This window comes from Octopus sinensis, linkage group LG27, assembly GCF_006345805.1.
Source record: "Octopus sinensis linkage group LG27, ASM634580v1, whole genome shotgun sequence".
Taxonomy (NCBI): domain Eukaryota; kingdom Metazoa; phylum Mollusca; class Cephalopoda; order Octopoda; family Octopodidae; genus Octopus; species Octopus sinensis.
In genome coordinates this window covers 1,443,820-1,466,319 of record NC_043023.1, presented here as the reverse complement: position 1 = coordinate 1,466,319, position 22,500 = coordinate 1,443,820, and the positions used below count along the sequence as shown (strand labels likewise).

Below are 22,500 nucleotides of genomic sequence, written 5' to 3'. Positions count from 1 at the left end.
TAAAACCAAGTCTTATATCAGCAAGGCTGATACATTTACAAAAGATACTTAACTCCATGGAAACACTCTGCTGGTAATTCTGTTCTTTTTTCCTTTCAGCCCTTTATTTTCTTGAGAGAAAATCCTTAATTTTTTTTTACTCAAACATAAGTCACTCTGCATTTTCAGTATGTAACTGCTGTTTCTGCATGATTGTTCCTTCTCAACCATTGATCGGAGCTAGTTTTTAATTAATGGGGACATGTCTCACATAAGAACCATATAAATTTTGACAAAGAGGTAGCACTTTTTTTAAAAATCAGAGCTAACAATAAATGATAGTTTTCACAGTTTTATGCTTTGAGTGTGAATTCAGTTAGCCCAACGTATATATATATATATATATATATAGGTAAAATTATACTAATGTGTTCTTCTTTTCTAATTTAATTAAATTCTATGTCTTTGTGCACCTGAGGATTGCTCTGCATTTAAATTGATTTAATGATTGCATTGTTCAATTAAATGGAGTTGCTTGAGACGATCGTACTGCATTACCTCTGGATATCCTGTTGCTTATTTTGATTTATAAATACATATAGATATATATAAAAGGTTTGTCTTGTAGCTTTGAGATATCAGTGATGTGATTTTGTATTTTTAGAATGATATTGTAGGATAAGTGTGAGAAGCCAAATATGGTCAGTTTGAACATAAAACATGAAGGATATCTGGGCTGGACATGGTCAGTTTAACTCAGCGTCCAAATTATTCTGTCAAATGTAATGATTATATATTCAAATTGTTTTGAATTAATCATGCTTTATCTCATAATTTTGAGATTTTGATTATGTGATTGTTTAGTTTTAGAATGACATTGTAGAGTAAGTATAAAAGGCCAGATCTGACCAGTTTAAAGATGAAACAGGTAGAATATTTGTGCCAGATTTGGCTGGTGTAAATGGTAAAATGTTAAAAGCCCTCAGTCCTCAAGAACCAGATTCCTATTTGACCTGATAAATCAACTCTGAGACATTGCTGTCCTTCTGGTTTTGTTTGTAAGAATTCTGAAACCTGTTGCCCCTTCTATCTAGGCCCCTTTTTAAAAATCTCAAGACATCCAAATAACATCTCCATGTTCTGTAACTGCTACTTTTCCACAACAGTGTTTCTTCTTTCTTCTGCAATATGTTTTTCCATGTGTGGTAAGTAGCTTGCTTACCAACCAAATGGTTCTGGGTTCAATCCCACTGCGTGGCACCTTGAGCAAGTGTTTTCTACTATAGCCTCTTGGGATGACCAATGCCTTGTGAGTGGATTTGGTAGACAGAAACTGAAAGAAGCCCGTTGTATATATGCGTGTGTGTTTGTGTGTCTGTGTTTGTTCCCCCAACATCACTTGATGACTGTTGCTGGTGTGTTTACGTCCCCATAACTTAGTGGTTCGGCAAAAGAGACCGATAGAATAAGTACTAGGCTTACAAAGAATAAGTCCTGGGGTCGATTTGCTAAAGGTGGTGCTCCAGCATGGCTGCAGTCAAATGACTGAAACAAGTAAAAGAGAAAAGAGACTGATAGAATAAGTACTAGGCTTACAAAGAATAAGTCCTGGGGTAGATTTGCTTGACTAAAGGTGGTGCTCCAGCATGGCCGCAGTCAAATGACTGAAACAAATAAAAGAGAAAAGAGACTGATAGAATAAGTACTGGGCTTACAAAGAATAAGTCCTGGGGTAGATTTGCTTGACTAAAGGTGGTGCTCCAGCATGGCTGCAGTCAATGACTGAAACAATAAAGAGAAAAGAGACCGATAGAATAAGTACTGAGGCTTACAAAGAATAAGTCCTGGGGTAGATTTGCTTGACTAAAGTGGTGCTCCCATGGCTGCAGTCAAATGACTGAAACAAGTAAAGAGAAAAGAGACTGATAGAATAAGTACTGGGCTTACAAAGAATAAGTCCTGGGGTAGATTTGCTTGACTAAAGGTGGTGCTCCAGCTGGCCGCAGTCAATGACTGAAACAAGTAAAAGAGAAAAGAGACTGATAGAATAAGTACTGGGCTTACCAAGAATAAGTCCTGGGTAGATTTGCTTGACTAAAGGTGGTGCTCCAGCAGGCTGCAGTCAAATGACTGAACAAGTAAAAGAGAAAAGAGACCGATAGAATAAGTACTGGGCTTACAAGAATAAGTCCTTGGGTAGATTTGCTTGACTAAAGGCAGTGCTCCAGCATGGCTGCAGTCAAATGACTGAAACAAGTAAAAGAGAAAAGAGACTGATAGAATAAGTACTAGGCTTACAAAGAATAAGTCCTGGGGTCGATTTGCTAAAAGTGGTGCTCCAGCATGGCTGCAGTCAAATGACTGAAACAAGTAAAAGAGAAAAGAGACTGATAGAATAAGTACTAGGCTTACAAAGAATAAGTCCTGGGGTAGATTTGCTTGACTAAAGGTGGTGCTCCAGCATGGCCGCAGTCAAATGACTGAAACAATAAAAGAGAAAAGAGACTGATAGATAAGTACTGGGCTTACAAAGAATAAGTCCTGGGGTATATTGCTTGACTAAAGGTGGTGCTCCAGCATGGCTGCAGTCCAAATGACTGAAACAAGTAAAAGAGAAAAGAGACTGATAGAATAAGTACTGGCTTACAAAGAATGTCCTGGGGTAGATTTGCTTGACTAAGGTTGTGCTCCAGCATGGCTGCAGTCAATGACTGAAACAAGTAAAAGAGTAAAAGAGAAAAGAGACCGATAGAATAAGTACTGGGCTTACAAAAATAAGTCCTGGGTAGATTTGCTTGACTAAAGTGGTGCTCCAGCATGGCTGCAGTCAATGACTGAACAAGTAAAGAGAAAAGAGACTGATAGAATAAGTACTGGGCTTACAAAGAATAAGTCCTGGGGTAGATTGCTTGACTAAAGGTGGTGCTCCAGCATGGCTGCAGTCAAATGACTGAAACAAGTAAAAGAGAAAAGAGACTGATAGAATAAGTACTGGGCTTACAAAGAATAAGTCCTGGGGTCGATTTGCTTGACTAAAGGTGGTGCTCCAGCATGGCTGCAGTCAAATGACTGAAACAAGTAAAAGAATTACAATGTCTTGGACAAAAAAAAAACAAACAAACAATAACATGGCCGGGTGGTTAAGACACTCACTTTGCAATCTCATAGTTTTGCGTTCTATTCCACTGCATGGCACATTAAGCAAATGTCTTCTACTATAAATCCAAGCCAATCAATTTTGTACACAGAGACTGTGTACCAGACCAAAATATCCTACCTGTTTTATGTTTGCGCTGGCCAGATCTAGCCTCTCACATCTCACCTGTTTCTGGTTAAAACTTTTCCTGCTTTCATGGACTTTCTTTATACAAGTTTACTCTCATGAAAGACTATATTTTGTAGGATTCTAACTATAATAGTAGGGTGTGATTCAAGGAAGATTTCGCTGCTATTTCTAACAGCTGTAGCTTCCATACTGAGGTCTCCCTCATTGGTTCATACATAAATATATATATACATACATAAGATATTGCGGTGTTATTTGAAAGAAGTTTCACTGCTATTTCTAGCAGTTTTAACTACCATTTAGACATCTCTCTCACTGGCTCATACATACATATATACATAGATAAGACAGTAGGGTGTGATTTGAGGGAGATTTGGCTGTTATTTCTACCAGGTCTAACTGCCATGTAGAGGTCTCCCACATTGGCTCATACATACATATATCCATAGATAAGAGAGTAGGATGTGATTTGAGAGAGATTTGGTTGCTATTTCTACCAGGTAGAGGTCTCCTTCATTGCCTCATACATACATATATACATAGATAAGACAGTAGGGTATGATTTGAGGGAGATTTGGCTGCTATTTCTTCCAGGTCTAGCTGCCATGTAGAGGTCTCCCACATTGGCTCAAACATAAATACATAGATAAGACAGTAAGGTGTGATTTGAGGGAGATTTGGCTGCTATTTCTACCAGTTCTAGCTACCATGTAAAGGTCTCCCTGACTGGCTCATACATACATGTATACATACAGAAGATGGGAGGGTGTGATTTGGGGGAGATTTGGCTGCTATTTCTACCAGGCCTAGTTGCCATGTAGAGGTCCCCCATATTGGCTCATGCATACATATATACATAGACTAGCAGTATCGCCCGGCATTGTTCAGGTTTGTAAGGGAAATAACTATAAAGCATTTTTAGAGAGTTATAGCCAAAAAATAGCAAAAAAATGGAAAAAAAATGATGGTAAATTTTTTTGAGAGTTAAAAAAGGTGGAGTTGCGTCCCCTAGACGGTCTGTGGTTTGGGTTTCTGATTCTCGACCCCATGTCGAATTTATCGATTTTTTTCAGAACTGGGGGAACTTTTCAAAATTTTCGCTGCATTAGTTTTGAATTATGACATTGGGCTATGTGTGTGTCAAGTTTCATCAGAATCGGTTGAAAGCCGTGGTCAGAGTGAGGGTACGAGAAAACAGACACACAGAAAACGCACAGACAAACTGCCGTTTATATAGAGAGAGATAAGACAGTAGGGTGTGATTTGAGGGACATTTGGCTGCTATTTCTTCCAAGTCTAGCTGCCATGTAGATGTCTCCCTCATTGGCTCATACATACATATATATATACATACATATATAAGACAGTAGGGTGTGATTTGAGGGAGATTTGGCTGCTATTTCTACCAGGTCTAGCTACCATGTAGAGGTCTCCCACATTGGCTCATACATACATATATACATACATAAAACTATAAGATCTGATTTGAGGAAGATTTGGCTGCTCTTTCTGTCAGAGGTTTCCCCATTATTTAACACCACCGTTATGTTGTTAATAGCATCATCAGCATTGACATGAGCAGCAATCAATGTTAGTTCAGACAATGAGGGGTGAGGAGCATGTATAGCTTTGCAGATGTGGTGTGGAGTGGCTCTGTGGAGGAAGGGTGGGCATGGCGTGTGGTCGGGAACGGGGGTTGTGCAGCAAATAACATTTGAAAGGTTTCCGCTTGGAGTTTTGTCTTTCCACGGTGTGGAAACCCATTTCACACTCTCGAACGTACATATGCCAATACACATTTCTCTCTCACAAACACACACAATTATATATACACACATATATTTATATATAAACTCAATTATGTATGTATCTATATGTGCTTTATATATATATATATATATATATATATACACATACATACATGCACAAGCACATATAGATACATACATATAGATACATACATATATATATATATATATATATAATATATATATATATACATATATATACATATATATACACCCACACATGTACATGTATATATAAACTTATATACACCTGTCAATCTACCTATCTGTCTATGTATGTATCTGTCTCTTTGTCTATCTGTTTGCCTATGTCTATCTATCTTTTTATCTATGTATCTATCCACCTATCTGTCTGTCTGTCTACATATATACTTACCTATCTATCTCTCTGTCTGCCTGTCCATCTATCAATCTCTCTCTTTCTCTCTCTGCATCTATCTATCTCTTTCTATCTAGCTTTCTATCCATCTGTGTATCTATCTATCTATCTATCTATCTATCTATCTTTCCATCCATCCATCCATCCATCCATGTGTTATACACACACACACAGACACACACATACCAATTGATACATAGATACATACATATATACAAATATTTGCATACATATACATACACACACACACACACTTATGCCCATTCCCATATATATTTATATAAATGCATATTATGAATACACACGCACCCACAAACATATATACTTACACAAACACTCACACACAAACTCTCTCTCTCTCACTTGTCACTCATGTTACAACATTCAGAAATGTGCATGCAGTTTTGTGCATTTGGTTGCAACTGCTGTTGTTGTTGTTGTTTGTTGTGTACTGGTCTGGGGAGGTGGTGGTGGTGGAGAGAAGAATGTTTGTATGGCTGTTAAATAACTGTTCTTTTCTTCCATCATTGCCTGTACCATCACCAACACCATCACCACCACAAACACCACTGCCAACACCCACACCACTACTGCCATCACAACCACCACTGCCACCACACTCATCCACCATCACCACTACTCTCACCATCACCACAACACTCTACCATCACCACCACCTCCACAACACTACTACCATCACCATCACCACATCCACCATCATCACCACAACAACACCAACACCCCCACTCCCATCATCACCAATACTACCACAACACTACTGCCATCACCACCACCACAACAACACCAACACCACCACCCCCATCATCACCAATACTACCACAACACTACTGCCATCACCACCACCACAACACCACCGCCACCACCACCATCATTCCAAAGCCCCCTATCACCAATATTATCACCCACCCTCTCTGCTACCACAGCCAACACTACGCTGTTACTGCCACGCTCATTGCAACACGCCTACCACCACCAAAGCTACCACTACCACAACTTTGCTAGTACTACCATCACAACCACTAACTCCACTACTACATCCACCACCGTCACCAGCTGTACTACCTCAAACATCACAGCTACTATCACCATCGCCACAACAACCAGTGCTACTACTGTCATTGCAAACACCACCACCACTGTTAACACAGCTGTGTTAATCACTACTACAAACCCCACCCTCATCACTGTCATCACCTCCACCTACACCATTTCTATCATCACCATCACCACCACTATTACCACCATCACCACCACCACTATAATCACTACCATCATCACCACTTTTATCCTCATCACCCTCCTATCACCCCTCATCACCACCAACAGCATCATCGCCACAACCATCATCAACCTTCCATCACCACCACCATCACCACCATTACCATCATCACCCTCCTATCAGCCCCCATCACCACTATCATCATCACCACCACCGTTATCATCATCACCCTCTTATACCCTCATCACCACCACTACCATCATCAGCACCACCATTATCAATCTCCCACCACCACCACCATCACCACTATTACCACAACAATCACACCCCACTATCACCACACTCCACTACTACTACTACTACTACTACTACGACTTATGACTACCACACGCACAATGTCATCTCACTCACACCCATTATCACCAATGATGGAACCTACATAGACAAAATGCTAGAAATAACAGCTTGTTCCACCACAAATCATGAAGTGCCAGGAGCAGTAATTACTGCAGTCACTGACATATATCAAGATGTGAAAGTAAGACAATAAACTTGGCATTTTTATGATCTTTACATCTGAGAAACCCTAGTTTGGCAGACACAGCATTCAAGTATTGCCTTTATTACAGTTTTCTTTTAGTCAAACTCATCCATCGGGTACCTGGCCATGCAGGTGCATATATGCATGAATTTGTGTGTCTGCAGGGAAGTAAAAGATCCCATAACATTCAGACAGCTCCTGGATGAATATCTCCAACAAATTTCAGATAACGGTGCAGGCTTGACAACAAGGCACAGGTATGGGCATAGGCGCAGGTGTAGCTCTGTGGTAAGAAACTTGCTTCCCAACCTTATAGTCCTGGGTTCATTCCCACTGCGTAGCACATTTGGCAAATGCCTTCTATGATAGCCTTGGACTGACTTAAAGCCTTGTGAGTGGATTTGGAAGACAGAAACCCATTGTGTGTGTGTGTGTGTGTATATATATATATATATGTATGTATTTATGTATTGAACTGTTAATTCCTACACATTTTTTCTCTCTCCAGTTTTTATATCCTCTTTCCATTGCCACTCAATCATTTTTGCCAAAGAGAATAGGTTCGAAACATCAAAGACTTTCCCATTCTCCTAGGCGTAGGAGTGGCTGTGTGGTAAGTAGCTTGTTTACCAACCACACGGTTCTAGGTTCAGTCCCACTGCGTGGCACCTTGGGCAAATGTCTTCTACTATAGCCTCGGTCCGACCAATGCCTTGTGAGTGGATTTGGTAGACGGAAACTGAAAGAAGCCCGTCGAATATATGTATATATATATATATATATGTGTCTGTGTGTTTGTGTGTCTGTGTTTGTCCCCCTAGCATTGCTTGACAACCGATGCTGGTGTGTTTATGTTCCTGTTACTTAGCGGTTCGGCCAAAGGGACCAATAGAATAAGTACTGGGCTTACAAAGAATAAGTCCCGGGGTCAAGTTACTCGATTAAAGGCGGTGCTCCAGCATGGTCGCAGTCATATGACTGAAACAAGTAAAAGAGTAAACATAAAACTAATACACCTGCTTGTTATTCTCTCACCTGTCTTTGTCTTTTGCTTACTGTAAATTTGAACTATATATATATTTATATATATATATATGGCTTAGTGCTCAGTGGCTAAAGCGTCGAGCTTACGGTCGTGAGGTTGTGAGTTTGAATCCCAGATTGGGCTGCGTGTTGTGTTCTTAAGCAAGACACTTTATTACACGTTGCTCCAGCTTACTCAGCTGTAGAAATAAGTTGTGACGTCACAGGTGCCAAGCTGTATCGGCCCCTTTGTCTTTCCCTTGGATAACACTGGTGGCGTGGAGAGGGGAGGCCGGTATGCATGGGCGACTGCTGGTCTTCCATAAACAACCTTGCCTGAACTTGTGCCTGGGAGGGTAACTTTCTAGGTGCAATCCCATGGTCAGTTCATGACCAAAGGAGGTCACCAATGTATATATACAATTATTCTAATATATATATATATATAATATATATATATAGACTATATATCGACACCCTACTGCAGACCACATCATTGACGAACGACAGGGACCTTCTCTTTGTGGCTGGTGACTTCAATGGGCATGTTGGACGACGTGCTGGGGGCTTCCATGGCGTGCATGGAGGCTACGGTTATGGTTCCGCAACGAGGAGGGAACCAGGCTGCTGGAGTTCTGCGATGCGAATAGTCTTATGATTTGCAACACTAACTTCAGGAAACCGACAAGCCACCTGGTCACCTACCGATCGGGCCGGCATACTAGCCAAATCGACTACATCCTTGCCAGAAAAAGGGAAAGATGGCTGCTTATAAATGCCAAAACCTTCCCAGTGAAGAATGCACCCCACAACATAGACTGGTAGTTAGTGACTTTAGGATCAGGACTAAGAGGGCGACTAGAAGACGACCAACATGGAGAAGAAGGGTCTGGAAGCTTAAAGACCCTGCGAATGGACAGAGATTTAGAGATATGTTATTTGAAGCTTTAGACGAAATGGAAGGGAGTATAGCTACGCATGGGGTAGAAGACAACTGGACGCTTCTGAGGGACAACCTGCTGAAAGCCGCTGACCAGATCTGTGGCTGGTGCAAAGTCCCCTTAAGACCCAAAATAACGTGGTGGTGGAACAATATTGTTGACAGGGCTATTAGACAAAAGAAACAGGCTTGGAAGGCCTGGAAGAACGGTGGTAGCAGGGAAGTGTATCAGTCTGCCAGAAGGGAAGCCAGGAGACAGGTCTATCTAGCCAGAGGGGAAGCAGAGAAGGAAAAATTTGCCAATGTCCTGCGTCGTGAGGATGAAAGACTTGAGGTATTTCGTGTTGCAAGACAGTGTGTGAGAGAGAATCGTGACGTGGTAGGAGAGAAATGTGTTCGCAAGGAGGACGGTTCACTTGCACTTAATGAGGGTGCAAAGAGAGAGACTTGGAGACGCCACTATGATAGGTTGCTGAATGAAGAAAATGAATGGGATAAAGAGAGTCTGCCGAATGTCGACCCAACAGAGGGACCAGCAATCCGAGTTAACAGTTCCTTAGTAGATAAGGCAATTAGAAGCATGAAAACAGGGAAAGCCCCAGGCCCATCAGGAATTACTGCAGAGATGCTCAAAATATCTGGTGGTGTCGGCTATAGCTTAGTCACCCGTATAGTTAACCAGGTGATACACGAGGGGGTCATACCCAATGACTGGTGTAGCAGCATAATAGTCAACTGCTACAAAGGTAAAGGCGACGCCCTAGAGACAAATAACTACAGGGGCATCAAGCTGCTGGATCAGGTAATGAAGGTTACGGAGAGGGTTGTAGCCCAAAATTAGAGAGAGAGTTACCTTAGATGATATGCAGTTTGGGTTCGTGCCAGGGAAAAGTACTACTGATGCTATATTCCTGGTAAGACAGCTGCAGGAGAAATACCTAGCCAAAGATAAGCCCTTGTACCTGGCTTTTGTTGACTTGGAGAAAGCCTTTGACAGGGTCCCCCGGTCCCTTATCTGGTGGTCAATGAGGAAACTAGGGATAGAAGAATGGTTGGTGAGAGCTGTGCAAGCCATGTACAGAGACGCTGCTAGTAAGGTGAGGGTGGCAACGAGTACAGTGAAGAATTCCGGGTAGAGGTTGGGGTCCACCAAGGTTCAGTCCTCAGTCCCCTCCTATTTATCATAGTCCTCCAGGCAATAACGGAGGAATTCAAGACAGTTGCCCCTGGGAGCTCCTCTATGCTGATGACCTTGCTCTAATTGCTGAGTCACTATCAGAACTGGAGGAGAAGTTCCAGGTGTGGAAACAAGGATTAGAATCGAAGGGCCTTAGAATCAACCTAGCCAAAACAAAGTTCTAATAAGTAGGAAGGTAGATCAATCACAAACGCCTTCAGGTAGATGGCCCTGCTCGATCTGTAAAAAAGGTGTAGGTAGAAACTCTATAAGATGCACCAAGTGTAAGCTATGGACACATAAGAGGTGCAGCAATGTCAAAGGAAGGCTAACTAGGAAAATAGTTTTTGTCTGTGGCAAATGCTCAGGAGCAATAAACACTGGAAATATGCAGAGACCAACTTCTGCCACGTTCCAGGGAGACAAACTAGAAGTAGTTGATAGCTTCCGCTACCTAGGAGACCAAGTCAGTAGCGGGGGTGGGTGTGCTGAAAGTGTAACTGCTAGAGTAAGAATAGCCTGGGCAAAGTTTAGAGAGCTCTTACCCCTGCTGGTGACAAAAGGCCTCTCGCTCAGAGTAAAAGGCAGACTGTATGATGCATGTGTACGTACAGCCATGCTACATGGTAGTGAAACATGGGCCGTGACTGCTGAGGATATGCGTAAGCTCGCAAGAAATGAAGCCAGTATGCTCCGATGGATGTGTAATGTCAGTGTTCATAATCGTCAGAGTGTAAGTTCCTTGAGAGAAAAGCTGAACCTAAGAAGCGTCAGTTGTGGCGTGCAAGAGAGACGGCTGCGCTGGTATGGTCATGTGACAAGAAAGGCTGAAGATAGTTGTGTGCAAAAGTGCTACACCCTAGCAGTGGAGGGAACCTGTGGAAGAGGTAGACCAGGAAAACCTGGGACGAGGTGGTGAAGCACGACCTTCGAACTTTAGGTCTCACTAAGGAAATGTCTAGAGACCGAGACCTATGGAAGTATGCTGTGCATGAGAAGACCCGGCAAGACTAGTCAGGCCATAACCCGTGGCCCCGACCTGGGACGTAGTCAGTCCTGTGCATACCTTCCTTCTTGTGACACTTATGAAGACCTGTTGAGGCAAGTGAAAATCAAATCAAATCAAAACAAATCAAAATAGATGAACATCAGTGGAATTGTATTCTTTGTGGTACCAGTGCCGGTGGCACACAAGAAAACCACCCAAACGTGGCCGTAACCAGTACCGCATCGACTGGCCTCCGTGCTGTGGGCACAACAAACACCATCCGATCGTGGCCGTTCGCCAGCCTCATCTGGCACCTGTGCCGGTGGCACATAAAGACACCATCCGAAGACCCGGCGACGTAGTCAGTCCACCTGTGCATACCTTCCCTCTTATGACACTTGTGAAGACCTGTTGAGGCAAGTGTGTGACACTTGTGAAGACCTGTTGAGGCAAGTGAAAATCAAACCAAATCAAAATAGATGAATATCAATGGAATTTGTATCTTTGTGGTTCCAGTACCGGTGGCACACAGAAAACATCCGAAGTGGCCGTAGCTGGTACCGCATCGACTGGCCTCCGTGCTGTGGGCACAACAAACACCATCTGATCGTGGCCGTTCGCCAGCCTCACCTGGCACCTGTGTCGGTGGCACATAAAAACACCATCCAAAGACCGGCGACGTAGTCAGTCCACCTGTGCATACCTTCCCCTTATGACACTTGTGAAGACCTGTTGAGGCAGAGGCAAGTGTGTGACACTTTGTGAAGACCTGTTGAGGCAGAGGCAAGTGTGTGACACTTGTGGAGACCTGTTGAGGCAAGTGTGTGACACGCGTGACACTTGTGAAGACCTGTTGAGGCAAGTGAAAATCAAACCAAATCAAAATAGATGAACATCAATGGAATTTGTATCTTTGTGGTTCCAGTACCGGTGGCACACAAGAAAACCATCCGATCGTGGCCGTTCGCCAGCCACATCTGGCACCTGTGTCGGTGGCACATAAAGACACCATCCGAAGACCCGGCGACGTAGACAGTCCACCTGTGCATACCTTCCTTCTTGTGACACTTGTGAAGACCTGTTGAGGCAAGTGACATGTGAAGACCTGTTGAGGCAAGTGAAAATCAAATCAAATCAAAACAAATCAAAATAGATGAACATAAATGGAATTTGTATCTTTGTGGTACCAGTGCCGGTGGCACACAAGAAAATCATCCGAACGTGGCCGTAGCCAGTACCGCATAGACTGGCCTCCGTGCTTGGGGACGTAACAAACACCATCCGATCGTGGCCGTCCGCCAGCCTCATCTGGCACCTGTGTCGGTGGCACATAAAAACCATCCGAGCGTGGCCGTCTGCCAGCCTCGTCTGGCACTGCCAGCTCATCTGGCACTGTGTCGGTGGCACATAAAAACACCATCCGAGCGTGGCCGTCTGCCAGCCTCGTCTGGCACCTGCCAGCCTCATCTGGCACCTGGTCGGTGGCACATAAAAACACCATCCGAGCGTGGCCGTCTGCCAGCCTCGTCTGGCACCTGTGTCGGTGGCACATAAAAACAACCATCCGAGCGTGGCCGTTCGCCAGCCTCGTCTGGCACCTGTTGGTGGCACATAAAATCACCCACTACACTCTCGGAGTGTTGGCGTTAGGAAGGGCATCCAGCTGTAGAAAACACTGCCAGATCTGACTGGCCTGGTGCAGCCTTCGGGCTCCCCAGACCCAGTTGAACCGTCCAACCCATGCTAGCATGGAAAACGGACGCTAAATGATGATATGATGATGATGATGATGATATATCGTGAAGTATATAAGGTTAGCCACATTTATACCTAAATCAGAGATTATTATTGCTTATATATATATATATATATATATATATATATATTTTCGGGTAAAAGAAGATACAGGAGAATCATCTAATTATGATTCTATTCAACATATTCTCCTCTCAGATCCACACTCTTATTATAGTGGTCCTTCAGTTTTTCTTAACCCTGTAAAAGAACTCAGAAGGTTGGACCTACAACCATGCCCTTCGCGATACCCTTGAAGCCAGGAAGTTTTCAGCACCCCCTTGTATATATATATATTTGTGTGTGTGTGGCTGTGTGGTAAGAAGTTTGCTTCCCAGCGACGTGGTTCTGAGTTCAGTCCCACTGCATAGCACCTTGGGCAAGTGTATTCTATTATATCCTTTGGCCAACCACAGACTTGTGAGTGGATTTGGTAGACAGAAACTGAAAGAGGCACATTGTGTGTGTGTATGTGTGTGTGTGTGTGTATGTGTATGTGTGTGCCTTTGTGTATGTGTTTGTCTTCACCACCATTTGGCAACCATTGTTTGTCTTTTTACATCCCCATAACTTAGCAGTTCAGCTACAGGGACCAATAAAATATGTAACAGGCTTAAAGAAAGAAATAAGAGCTGGAGTTAATTAGTTTCACTGAAATTCCTCAAAGTGTTGCTCCAACATGGACACAGCCCAATGACTGAAGCAAGTAAAAGATAAAAGATACAGTTATATTTCTGCAAGCAATTTGCGTTGGACAAAATGCATTGCTAAAATTGCCAAGAAGGCTGAGGGTGTCTTGGCATCACTTACCAAGTCCTTTGTGAGCCGCTCTCCGGCTATCTATCTGAGGCTTTATATAGCTATAGTGCGGCCTCACCTGGAATTTGCATGCCGGTTTGGAACCCCTATCTTGCCCGGGATATTAATCATCTGGAAACTGTTCAGTGATGTGCAACCAAGAGAATACCCTCCATCAGGCATTTGCCATATTCTGAATGCCTTACTTCCCTGGGCATGGATACATTGAAACTCCGACCTCTGGCAGCTGACTTGGCAGACACCCATAAAATTATTAACCATCTTACAAACAATAACTCTGAGCACCACCCTCCATGACTTTCAGAAACATTTTTTCACACTAAGAGTTGCTGAAGCATGGAACAAACTGCCAGCATCAGTTGTTAGTTATCGGAGCACTGCATCCTTCAAAACATTCATGCTTCCTGAGATTCGCCAACACTACACCTGATTTTCTCCTCCCCTCCATACACACACAAGCATGTATCTGACTCATACATTGTTCGCTTCCCAGACATTTGTACATTACTGCATATATGCTTTATACACACTTTTGACAATAATTTCATTATTATTATTATTATTATATTATTATAACCCTTTACCCCCAGGGCTACGGTGCCAAAAGAGTGACTGTAACATGAACCATGCTTAAATTTCTTCTCCACTTGGTGCTATTAAGTTAGTCGTACCCTGGCCCAACATTGGCCAAAGCCTTATCGAAGTATCGGTCAGTCGTTTGTCTTTTTCATTTGTTTCAGTTATCAGACTGTGGCCGTGCTGGGGCACCACTCTGAAGAATTTTTAATTAAATGAATCAACCCAAGTATTTAAAATCAGGTGCTTATTCAGTCAGTCATCTTTTGCTAAACTGCTAAGTTACGGTGATGTAAACATTTGAACACCGGTTGTCAAGCAGTCATGGGGGATAAACACTTACACACACACACACACGTGCGTATATATATATATATACTAGCAGTATAGCCCAGTGTTGCTCGGGCTTGTTTTCTTTTCGACCCTTTAGAATTGGAATTTTTGAAAAGTAAAAATTTTGCCCTATGTAGCTTGTTATTCTCTTAAAGCGAACATTTTTCTGGTTGAAATACACTGAAAAATGGCGACACAGCAGTCAAAAAATCGTAAAAAATAAGGATTTTCATAGAAAAAAGCACCTTTTTGATGTTAATAATTTTTGGTCTTAACATGGTCCAATTTGAATTTTATCTTCTACAGAAGGAAGAGCAAGCCTTCATCTCTCATACTCTCAATTTTGGTCAACTTGCACATCAGAGTCTCAGAGGAGATAGTGTTAGTTGAAGGCTATCAAACCTGCCATACACAGACAACTTCAGCTTTATATATATAGACTTATGCAGGCGGCAAGCTGGCAGACACGTTAGCATGCTGGGCAAAATGCTAAGCCGTATTTCGTCTGTCATTACGTTCGGAGTTCAAATTCTGCCGAGGTCGACTTTGCCTGCCATCCTTTCGGGGTCGATAAATAAAGTATCAGTTTCACACTGGGGTCGATGTAATCGACTTAATCCCTTTGTCTGTCTTTGTTTGTCCCCTTTATGTTTAACCCCTTGTAGTAAAGAAATATATATAGATTTATACTCACATACACGTATGATACGATCCCTATTTGAGGCCATTGATATTAAACTGATTTTTAGAAGGAGGTGAAGTGTTAGGGGCTTGCTTTGCCTTTGCCATGGGTTGGCCTGGTATTGAAGTGCTTCCTGGATTCAGCCAATGAAGGAAAACAGCAGTGCTCCAGCATGGCTGCAGCTCTGAGCTGAAACTACAGAAGAAAAAAAATACATACATACATACAGGAGTGGCTGTGTGGTAAGTAGCTTGCTAACCAACCACATGATTCCGGGTTCAGTTCCACTGTGTGGCACCTTGGGCAAGTGTCTTCTACTATAGCCTCAGGCTGACCAAAGCCTTGTGAGTGGATTTGGTAGACGGAACTGAAAGAAGCCTGTCGTATATATGTATTTATATATATATGTATGTGTGTGTGTATATGTTTGTGTGTCTGTGTTGTCCCCTAGCATTGCTTGACAACCGATGCTGGTGTGTTACATCCCGTCACTTAGCAGTTTGGCAAAAGAGACCAATAGAATAAGTAGGGGCTTACAAAGAATAAGTCCAGGGTCGATTTACTCGACTAAAGGCAGGCTCCAGCATGGCCACAGTCAAATGACTGAAACAAGTAAAAGAGTAAAGAGTATACATAGATAAACATTTGCTGTAAATAAAATAAGAGGCGATATGTGGTGTTCCATTAAATAATAAGTTGAAGAACATAAATGCACAAAACAAATGGCAAGCAGACACAAAAGGTTGCCAAATTCTCATCGGTTATTGGCCGAAGGATCAACACAATTTTTCGGCTTCAAATGATAATGTTGATCCCCTCTGGAAGCGCTGGAAGCCAGAAGCTGCCAGGAAATGGTAAGCCAGTGAACAAGGGGACAAACATGACAGAAAGTGGACAAACAAACAAGAAGTAAACAAAAAATATGCAATACAGAAAGTGAACATACAATCATGAAATAAATGTGATATTTCATTTTTGTATTACTTAGTAAGATTCTTTATATATATATATATATATAATATATATATATATACTAGCAGTATCGCCCGGCGTTGCTCGGGTTTGTAAGGGAAATTAACTATATAAGCATTTTTAGAGAGTTATAGCCAAAAAATAGCAAAAAAATGCGTTAAAAATGGAAAAAAAAGATGGTAAATTTTTTTTAAATCGTTGACTTTAGAGAGTACTTCCCTTATATAATAGCGAAAAATGCATTAAAATGGAAAAAAAATGATGGTAAATTTTTTTTAAATCGTAGACTCATAGTAGACGGCGCGCTAATCCCAGAAGGGTTCGATATGAATCACGGACTATAAGATACCCGGTTTTGGTTAAACTGCACCGCAAAATGGGGGGAGTAGTTAGGAATCTAAATCGGAGGAGACAGACACACCACCTTACTTTTTATATAAAGATATATATATATATATATATATATACATACATACTCTGTTTTTCGTTGTTTGAAAAAAGTTTGTTTCCATATTTTTGTTTTTATGTTTTCCTTTCTCATTGTGTTCAACGTTTTTTTGGTGTCCTGTACCCATATATGCATGTTATATACATATAGATGTAGGTATGTACATAATGTATGTATACTCTTTTACTTGTTTCAGTCATTGATGCGGCCATGCTGGAGCACCGCCTTTAGTCGAGCAACTCGACCCGGGACTTATTCTTTTGTAAGCCAGTACTTATTCTATTGGTCTTTTTGCGAAACCGCTAAGTGATGGGACGTAAACACACAGGCATCGGTTGTCAAGCAATGCTAGGGGGACAAACACACACATACATATATATATATATATATAATTATATATATATATCACTGTCACCGGTGATATCACCGTGACCGACCAGGCTATCAGAATGTAGTTACACATCGCTGGTCACAATGCGTTCGCATGTTTTAGCCTTCAAATGACGCCACCCCGCTGGCTAAGCGAGCAGGCCAATATATTATATATATATATATATATATTACATATATACGACAGTCTTCTTTCAGTTTCCGTCTACCAAAATCCACTCACAAGGCTTTGGTTGGCCCGGGCTATAGCAGAAGACCACTTGCCCAAGATGCCATGCAGTGGGACTGAACCCAGAACCATGTGGTTGATTAGCAAGCTACTACACCACCAGCCACTCCTGCACCTATGTATATATATGTATGTATATATATACATATGTTTATATATTATTTTGTTATTATATATATATGTGCATACATGGTGGTTTTTTTTTACTTTCTGTGTACCAAATCCACTCACAAGACTTTGGTTGACCTGAGGCTATTGTAGGAGACACTAGTTCATAGTGCCATGCATTGAGATTGAACCTGGAAGTATGTCGTTGGGAAGTAAACTTCTTATGACAGAGGCACACTTGCACCTAATATATCTAAAAAAATATACATGTATCTATCTATATATCCACCTATCTATCTATCTATATACACATACAATCGCATACACATACACACATATACCTTATATATATATAATATATATATATATGTGTGTCAGTGACACATAAGAAAACACCATCCGAGCGTGGCTGTCAGCCAGCCTCGTCTGGCACCTGTGTCGGTGGCACATAAAAACACCAATCCGAGCATGGCCGTTCTGCCAGCCTCGTCTGGCACCTGTGTCAGTGGCACATAAAAAACACCATCGAGCATGGCCGTCTGCCAGCCTCGTCTGGAACCTTGGTCGGTTGGCACATAAAAAACACCATCCGAGCGTGGCCGTCTGCCAGCCTCATCTGGAACCTGTGTCGGTGGCACATAAAATCACCCACTACACCTCTCGGAGTGGTTGGCGTTAGGAAGGGCATCCAGCTGTAGAAACACTGCCAGATCTGACTGGCCTGGTGCAGCCTTCGGGCTTGCCAGACCCCAGTTGAACCGTCCAACCCATGCTCGCATGGAAAGCGGACGTTAAACGATGATAATGATGATATATATATATATATATATATATATATATATATATATAACATATATGTATGAAGATATATTATATATATATATATATATATAGTTAAAATTTACTGGAAAGAAAAGACAAAGACAGGTGTATAAACAACAAGCAGTGTAAGGTTTGATGTTCGGAAGGTGAGAATATATATATATACACACACACACTTTTATATATATATATATGGACATACACACTTTATATGTATATATATACAACACACTTTTATATATATACACATACACACGCTTTTATATGTATATATTTACACACTTTTACACACACACACACACACATATATATATATATATATGTACATACAAACATACACATTTACATACACAGATAGATGGCTGTTATATATGCTATATAAATATATATATATATTCATATATCATATAAAGACAGATATTATATATGATATATATAATTATATAAATATGTTCGTTACTCATTCATTATTCGCTAGGCCTCCCTGGACCAACCCTAACTCATAAACACAACAACCAACCAACCTCCAACCACACCACCACCAGCACCACCATCACAACAACAACAAGAACAATTTTTAAACAGCAGAACAACAAGACACCGAGGTCCTTATAATAATTTCTAATAATTGTCACCAGAGATCTGGTGTCAAATGCTGTTATTTTGTTGGGCCGTTGTCAGGTTTCTTCTGTTCTGTTCACCAATATAACTGTCCCTGGCCCTGTGTGTGTGTGATTTTCAGAGTGTGTGTGTGTTTGTCTCCCTGTGCGTGTGTGGTAACTTTGCTGGTTGGCATATCTGGAGAGTGTGTTTATGTGGGAAGTTTATGAGTGTGGTTGCATGCATGTGTGTGGATGTAATTTTCAGGGAGTGTCTGTGTGTGTGTGTGTCTTGCATGCGTTTATGATGGATGTGCAATATAGGTGTGCATGTGCATATCACAGAATGTTTGTCTTTCTCTCTCTCTCTCTCCTCTTTTGTCTCTCTTTGTGCTTCTCTTCATCTCTTGCTCTTTCTCTCTCTCTTTGTCTCTCTCTCTCTCTCCTCCTTTTTTTCTCTCTCTCTCCTCCTTTTTTCTCTCTCTCTCTTCCTTTTTTTCCTTCTCTTTCTCCTCCTTTTTTCTCTCTTTCTCCTCCTTTTTTCTCTCTTTCCTTTTTTTCCTTCTCTCTCTCCTCCTTTTTTTCTCTCTCTCTTCCTTTTCTTTCTCTCTCTCTCTCTCCTCCTCCTTTCTCTCTCTCTCTCCTCCTTTTTTTCTGTCTCTCTCCCCTCTTTTCTCTCTCTGTTTGCTTGTCTCTATTTCTCTCTCTCTTTGGCTCTCTCTTTTTCTTTGTATCTTTCTCTCTCCCTCCCATGTGTGTATATATGTGTGTGTACTTGTGTGTATATGTGTATTTATGATATATACCCAATATGTTTTTCACACCTGTCAGTCATGGTCCCTTTCGCTCTCTCTTTTGCATGTCTGTCTGTTTGTCTGTGGCAGAGCTTTTCTTCATCCTTAACTTGTTTCAGTCATTAGACTGTGGCCATGCTGGGGCACCACCTTGAAGAATTTTAGTCAAATGCATCAACCCTAGTTCTTTGTTCTGCTTAAGCCTGGTAATTATTCTATCAGTCTCTTTTGCTGAACTGCTAAGTTACAAAGATGTAACCTAGCCAAAACCAGTTTTCAAGTGGCACCTGTGTAAAAACACATGCATGGATACACACAGATACACACACACATACAATGGGCTTCTTTCAGTTTTTGTCTACCATATCCCCTTCCAACACCTTGGTTAGCTTAGGGATACAGTAGACCCTTCCACAAGGCGCCACACTATAGAAGTGAACCTGAAAGCATGTGGTTGGAAAGCAAGGTTCTTAACACTTGACAGAGAATGTATATTTGTATTGTGTGTGTGTGTGTGTGTGTGTATATGTGTGTATATATATATATACACTCTTTACTCTTTTACTTGTTTCAGTCATGTGAATGTGGCCATGCTGGAGCACCGCCTTTAATCGAGCAAATGGACCCTAGGACTTATTCTTTGTAAGCCTAGTACTTATTCTCTCGGCCTCTTTTGCTGAACTGCTAAGTTACGGGTACGTAAACACACAAACATTGGTGTCAAGCGATTGTGGGGGACAAATACAGACACACAAACATACACACACACACACACACAAACACACACACACACAAACACACACACACACACACACACACATACATATATATGATGGGCTTCTTTCAGTTTCCGTCTACCAAATCCACTCACAAGGCTTTGGTTGGCCTGAGGCTATAGTAGAAGACACTTACCCAAGGTGTGTAATATATGTGTGTGTGAAATTTGTGGGCATATGTAAGTATGTAACAGTTCGTGTATATTGTACACATGTAATGTGTGTGTGAAACGTGTCGAATATAGGTGTGTAATATGGGCATATAATGTGAGTATAAAAGCGTGTACATAATCTGTGTGTGTGAAAAGTGGGTATGTAATGTGGGCATATGATGTAAGTGTGTAAAAGTTTTTGTATAATGTATGCATGTAATGTGTGAACTGAGGATGTGTATTGTGAGTGTGTGAAATGTGGGCATATGATGTATGTAAAAGTTTGTATATAATTTATGTTTGGAATTGTTCAGTGTGTTTTCAGGCTTCTTTATATCTTTAGTTTATTTAAGCCATCACTGAAAAGACCATGTTGGAGCACCTCCTTTCGTATAAAAGTCAGTTTTTTGATCTGTGTACGTCTTGTGATAGTGTGCAATGTGATTGCATGTGTGTGTGTGTGTGTGTGTGTGAGACTTTCACTGTGTTATGCATATGTATGTAGTGTGTATTTAATATGTGCATGTGAAATGTGCATTTGTAATGTGTGTGTGATGTCTGTTTAATGTGTGTGTTTGTAGTGTGTGTATTTAATGTATGTATTTAATATATCTAATGCATATGTGTAATGTGTGCATTTAATGAATGTGTGTGCATGTCTGCTTCAACATTTGTAATGTGTGTGTTTAATATGTGTGTACATGATTGTCTCTGTGTGTGATGTGTGTGTATAATGTATATCGTGTGTGTGTGTATGACTGTGTCAGTGTGTATGTTAATACATCAATGCATAATATATATGTTGTTCTTCTGACAGTGCATATAAGGTCTGCATGTAGAATGCATATGCAGTATGGTTGATTGATTAACAAGGTCACTTCATAACCACAAGGTCCCAGGTTCAATCCCATTGTATGTCATGTTGGGCAAATGACATTTTCTATAGCCTTGGGTCAATGGAAACTGTAGAGAAGCCTAATGGATGGATTGTAATTGTAATACAGAAATTGCAGCCTAGTCATACATAGTGTTGTACTGAATCTGCCTGAGATTATTATATTAGCGTTACATGTGTCTGTGGAATACTCAGCCACTTACATGTTAATTCAGGGGCAGGTAATTCAGTAGAGATCTAACAACTGAATTCATGGTGTCAAATGAGCCCCCCTCCATAAACCCACTGCCATTGTGTGTGTGGCATGATCATTATTATCATCACCGTCATTATCATTATCATCATTTATGTCTACCTTCCTCACTCATATGAGTTGCTGCCACCACCAACCACCACCACCACCACCACCACCACCACCACCACCACAACCACCACTGTCAGTACCATCAAAATCACTACCACCATCCCAGACACCACCACTATCTCTTCCATCCCTGCATTCACCACTGCCACTAACACAACCATTCAACACTACCACCGACATTCACCACCATTACCATTATTACTACCATTTCCACCACCATCACCATCATCGCCACCATCACCACCACCATCACTACCTCTACCACCACCGTCATCACAATTTACAATCACTGCAACCACCACCACTACCATCATCATTTCCACCAGCAGCACCACCATCATCACTACTACCATCATCATTTCCCATCACCACCATCATCACTACGA

At 41.5% G+C, this 22,500-nt stretch overlaps 1 protein-coding gene and 1 pseudogene across 1 annotated transcript in view; both read left to right on the top strand.

Annotated features, from left to right (window-relative positions):
- Positions 1-22,500, top strand: part of LOC115225473 (sperm-tail PG-rich repeat-containing protein 2-like) — a 604,424-nt gene that overhangs the window by 131,135 nt on the left and 450,789 nt on the right. The window lies entirely within an intron of this gene.
- On the top strand, positions 15,594-15,718 carry LOC115225517 (annotated as a pseudogene).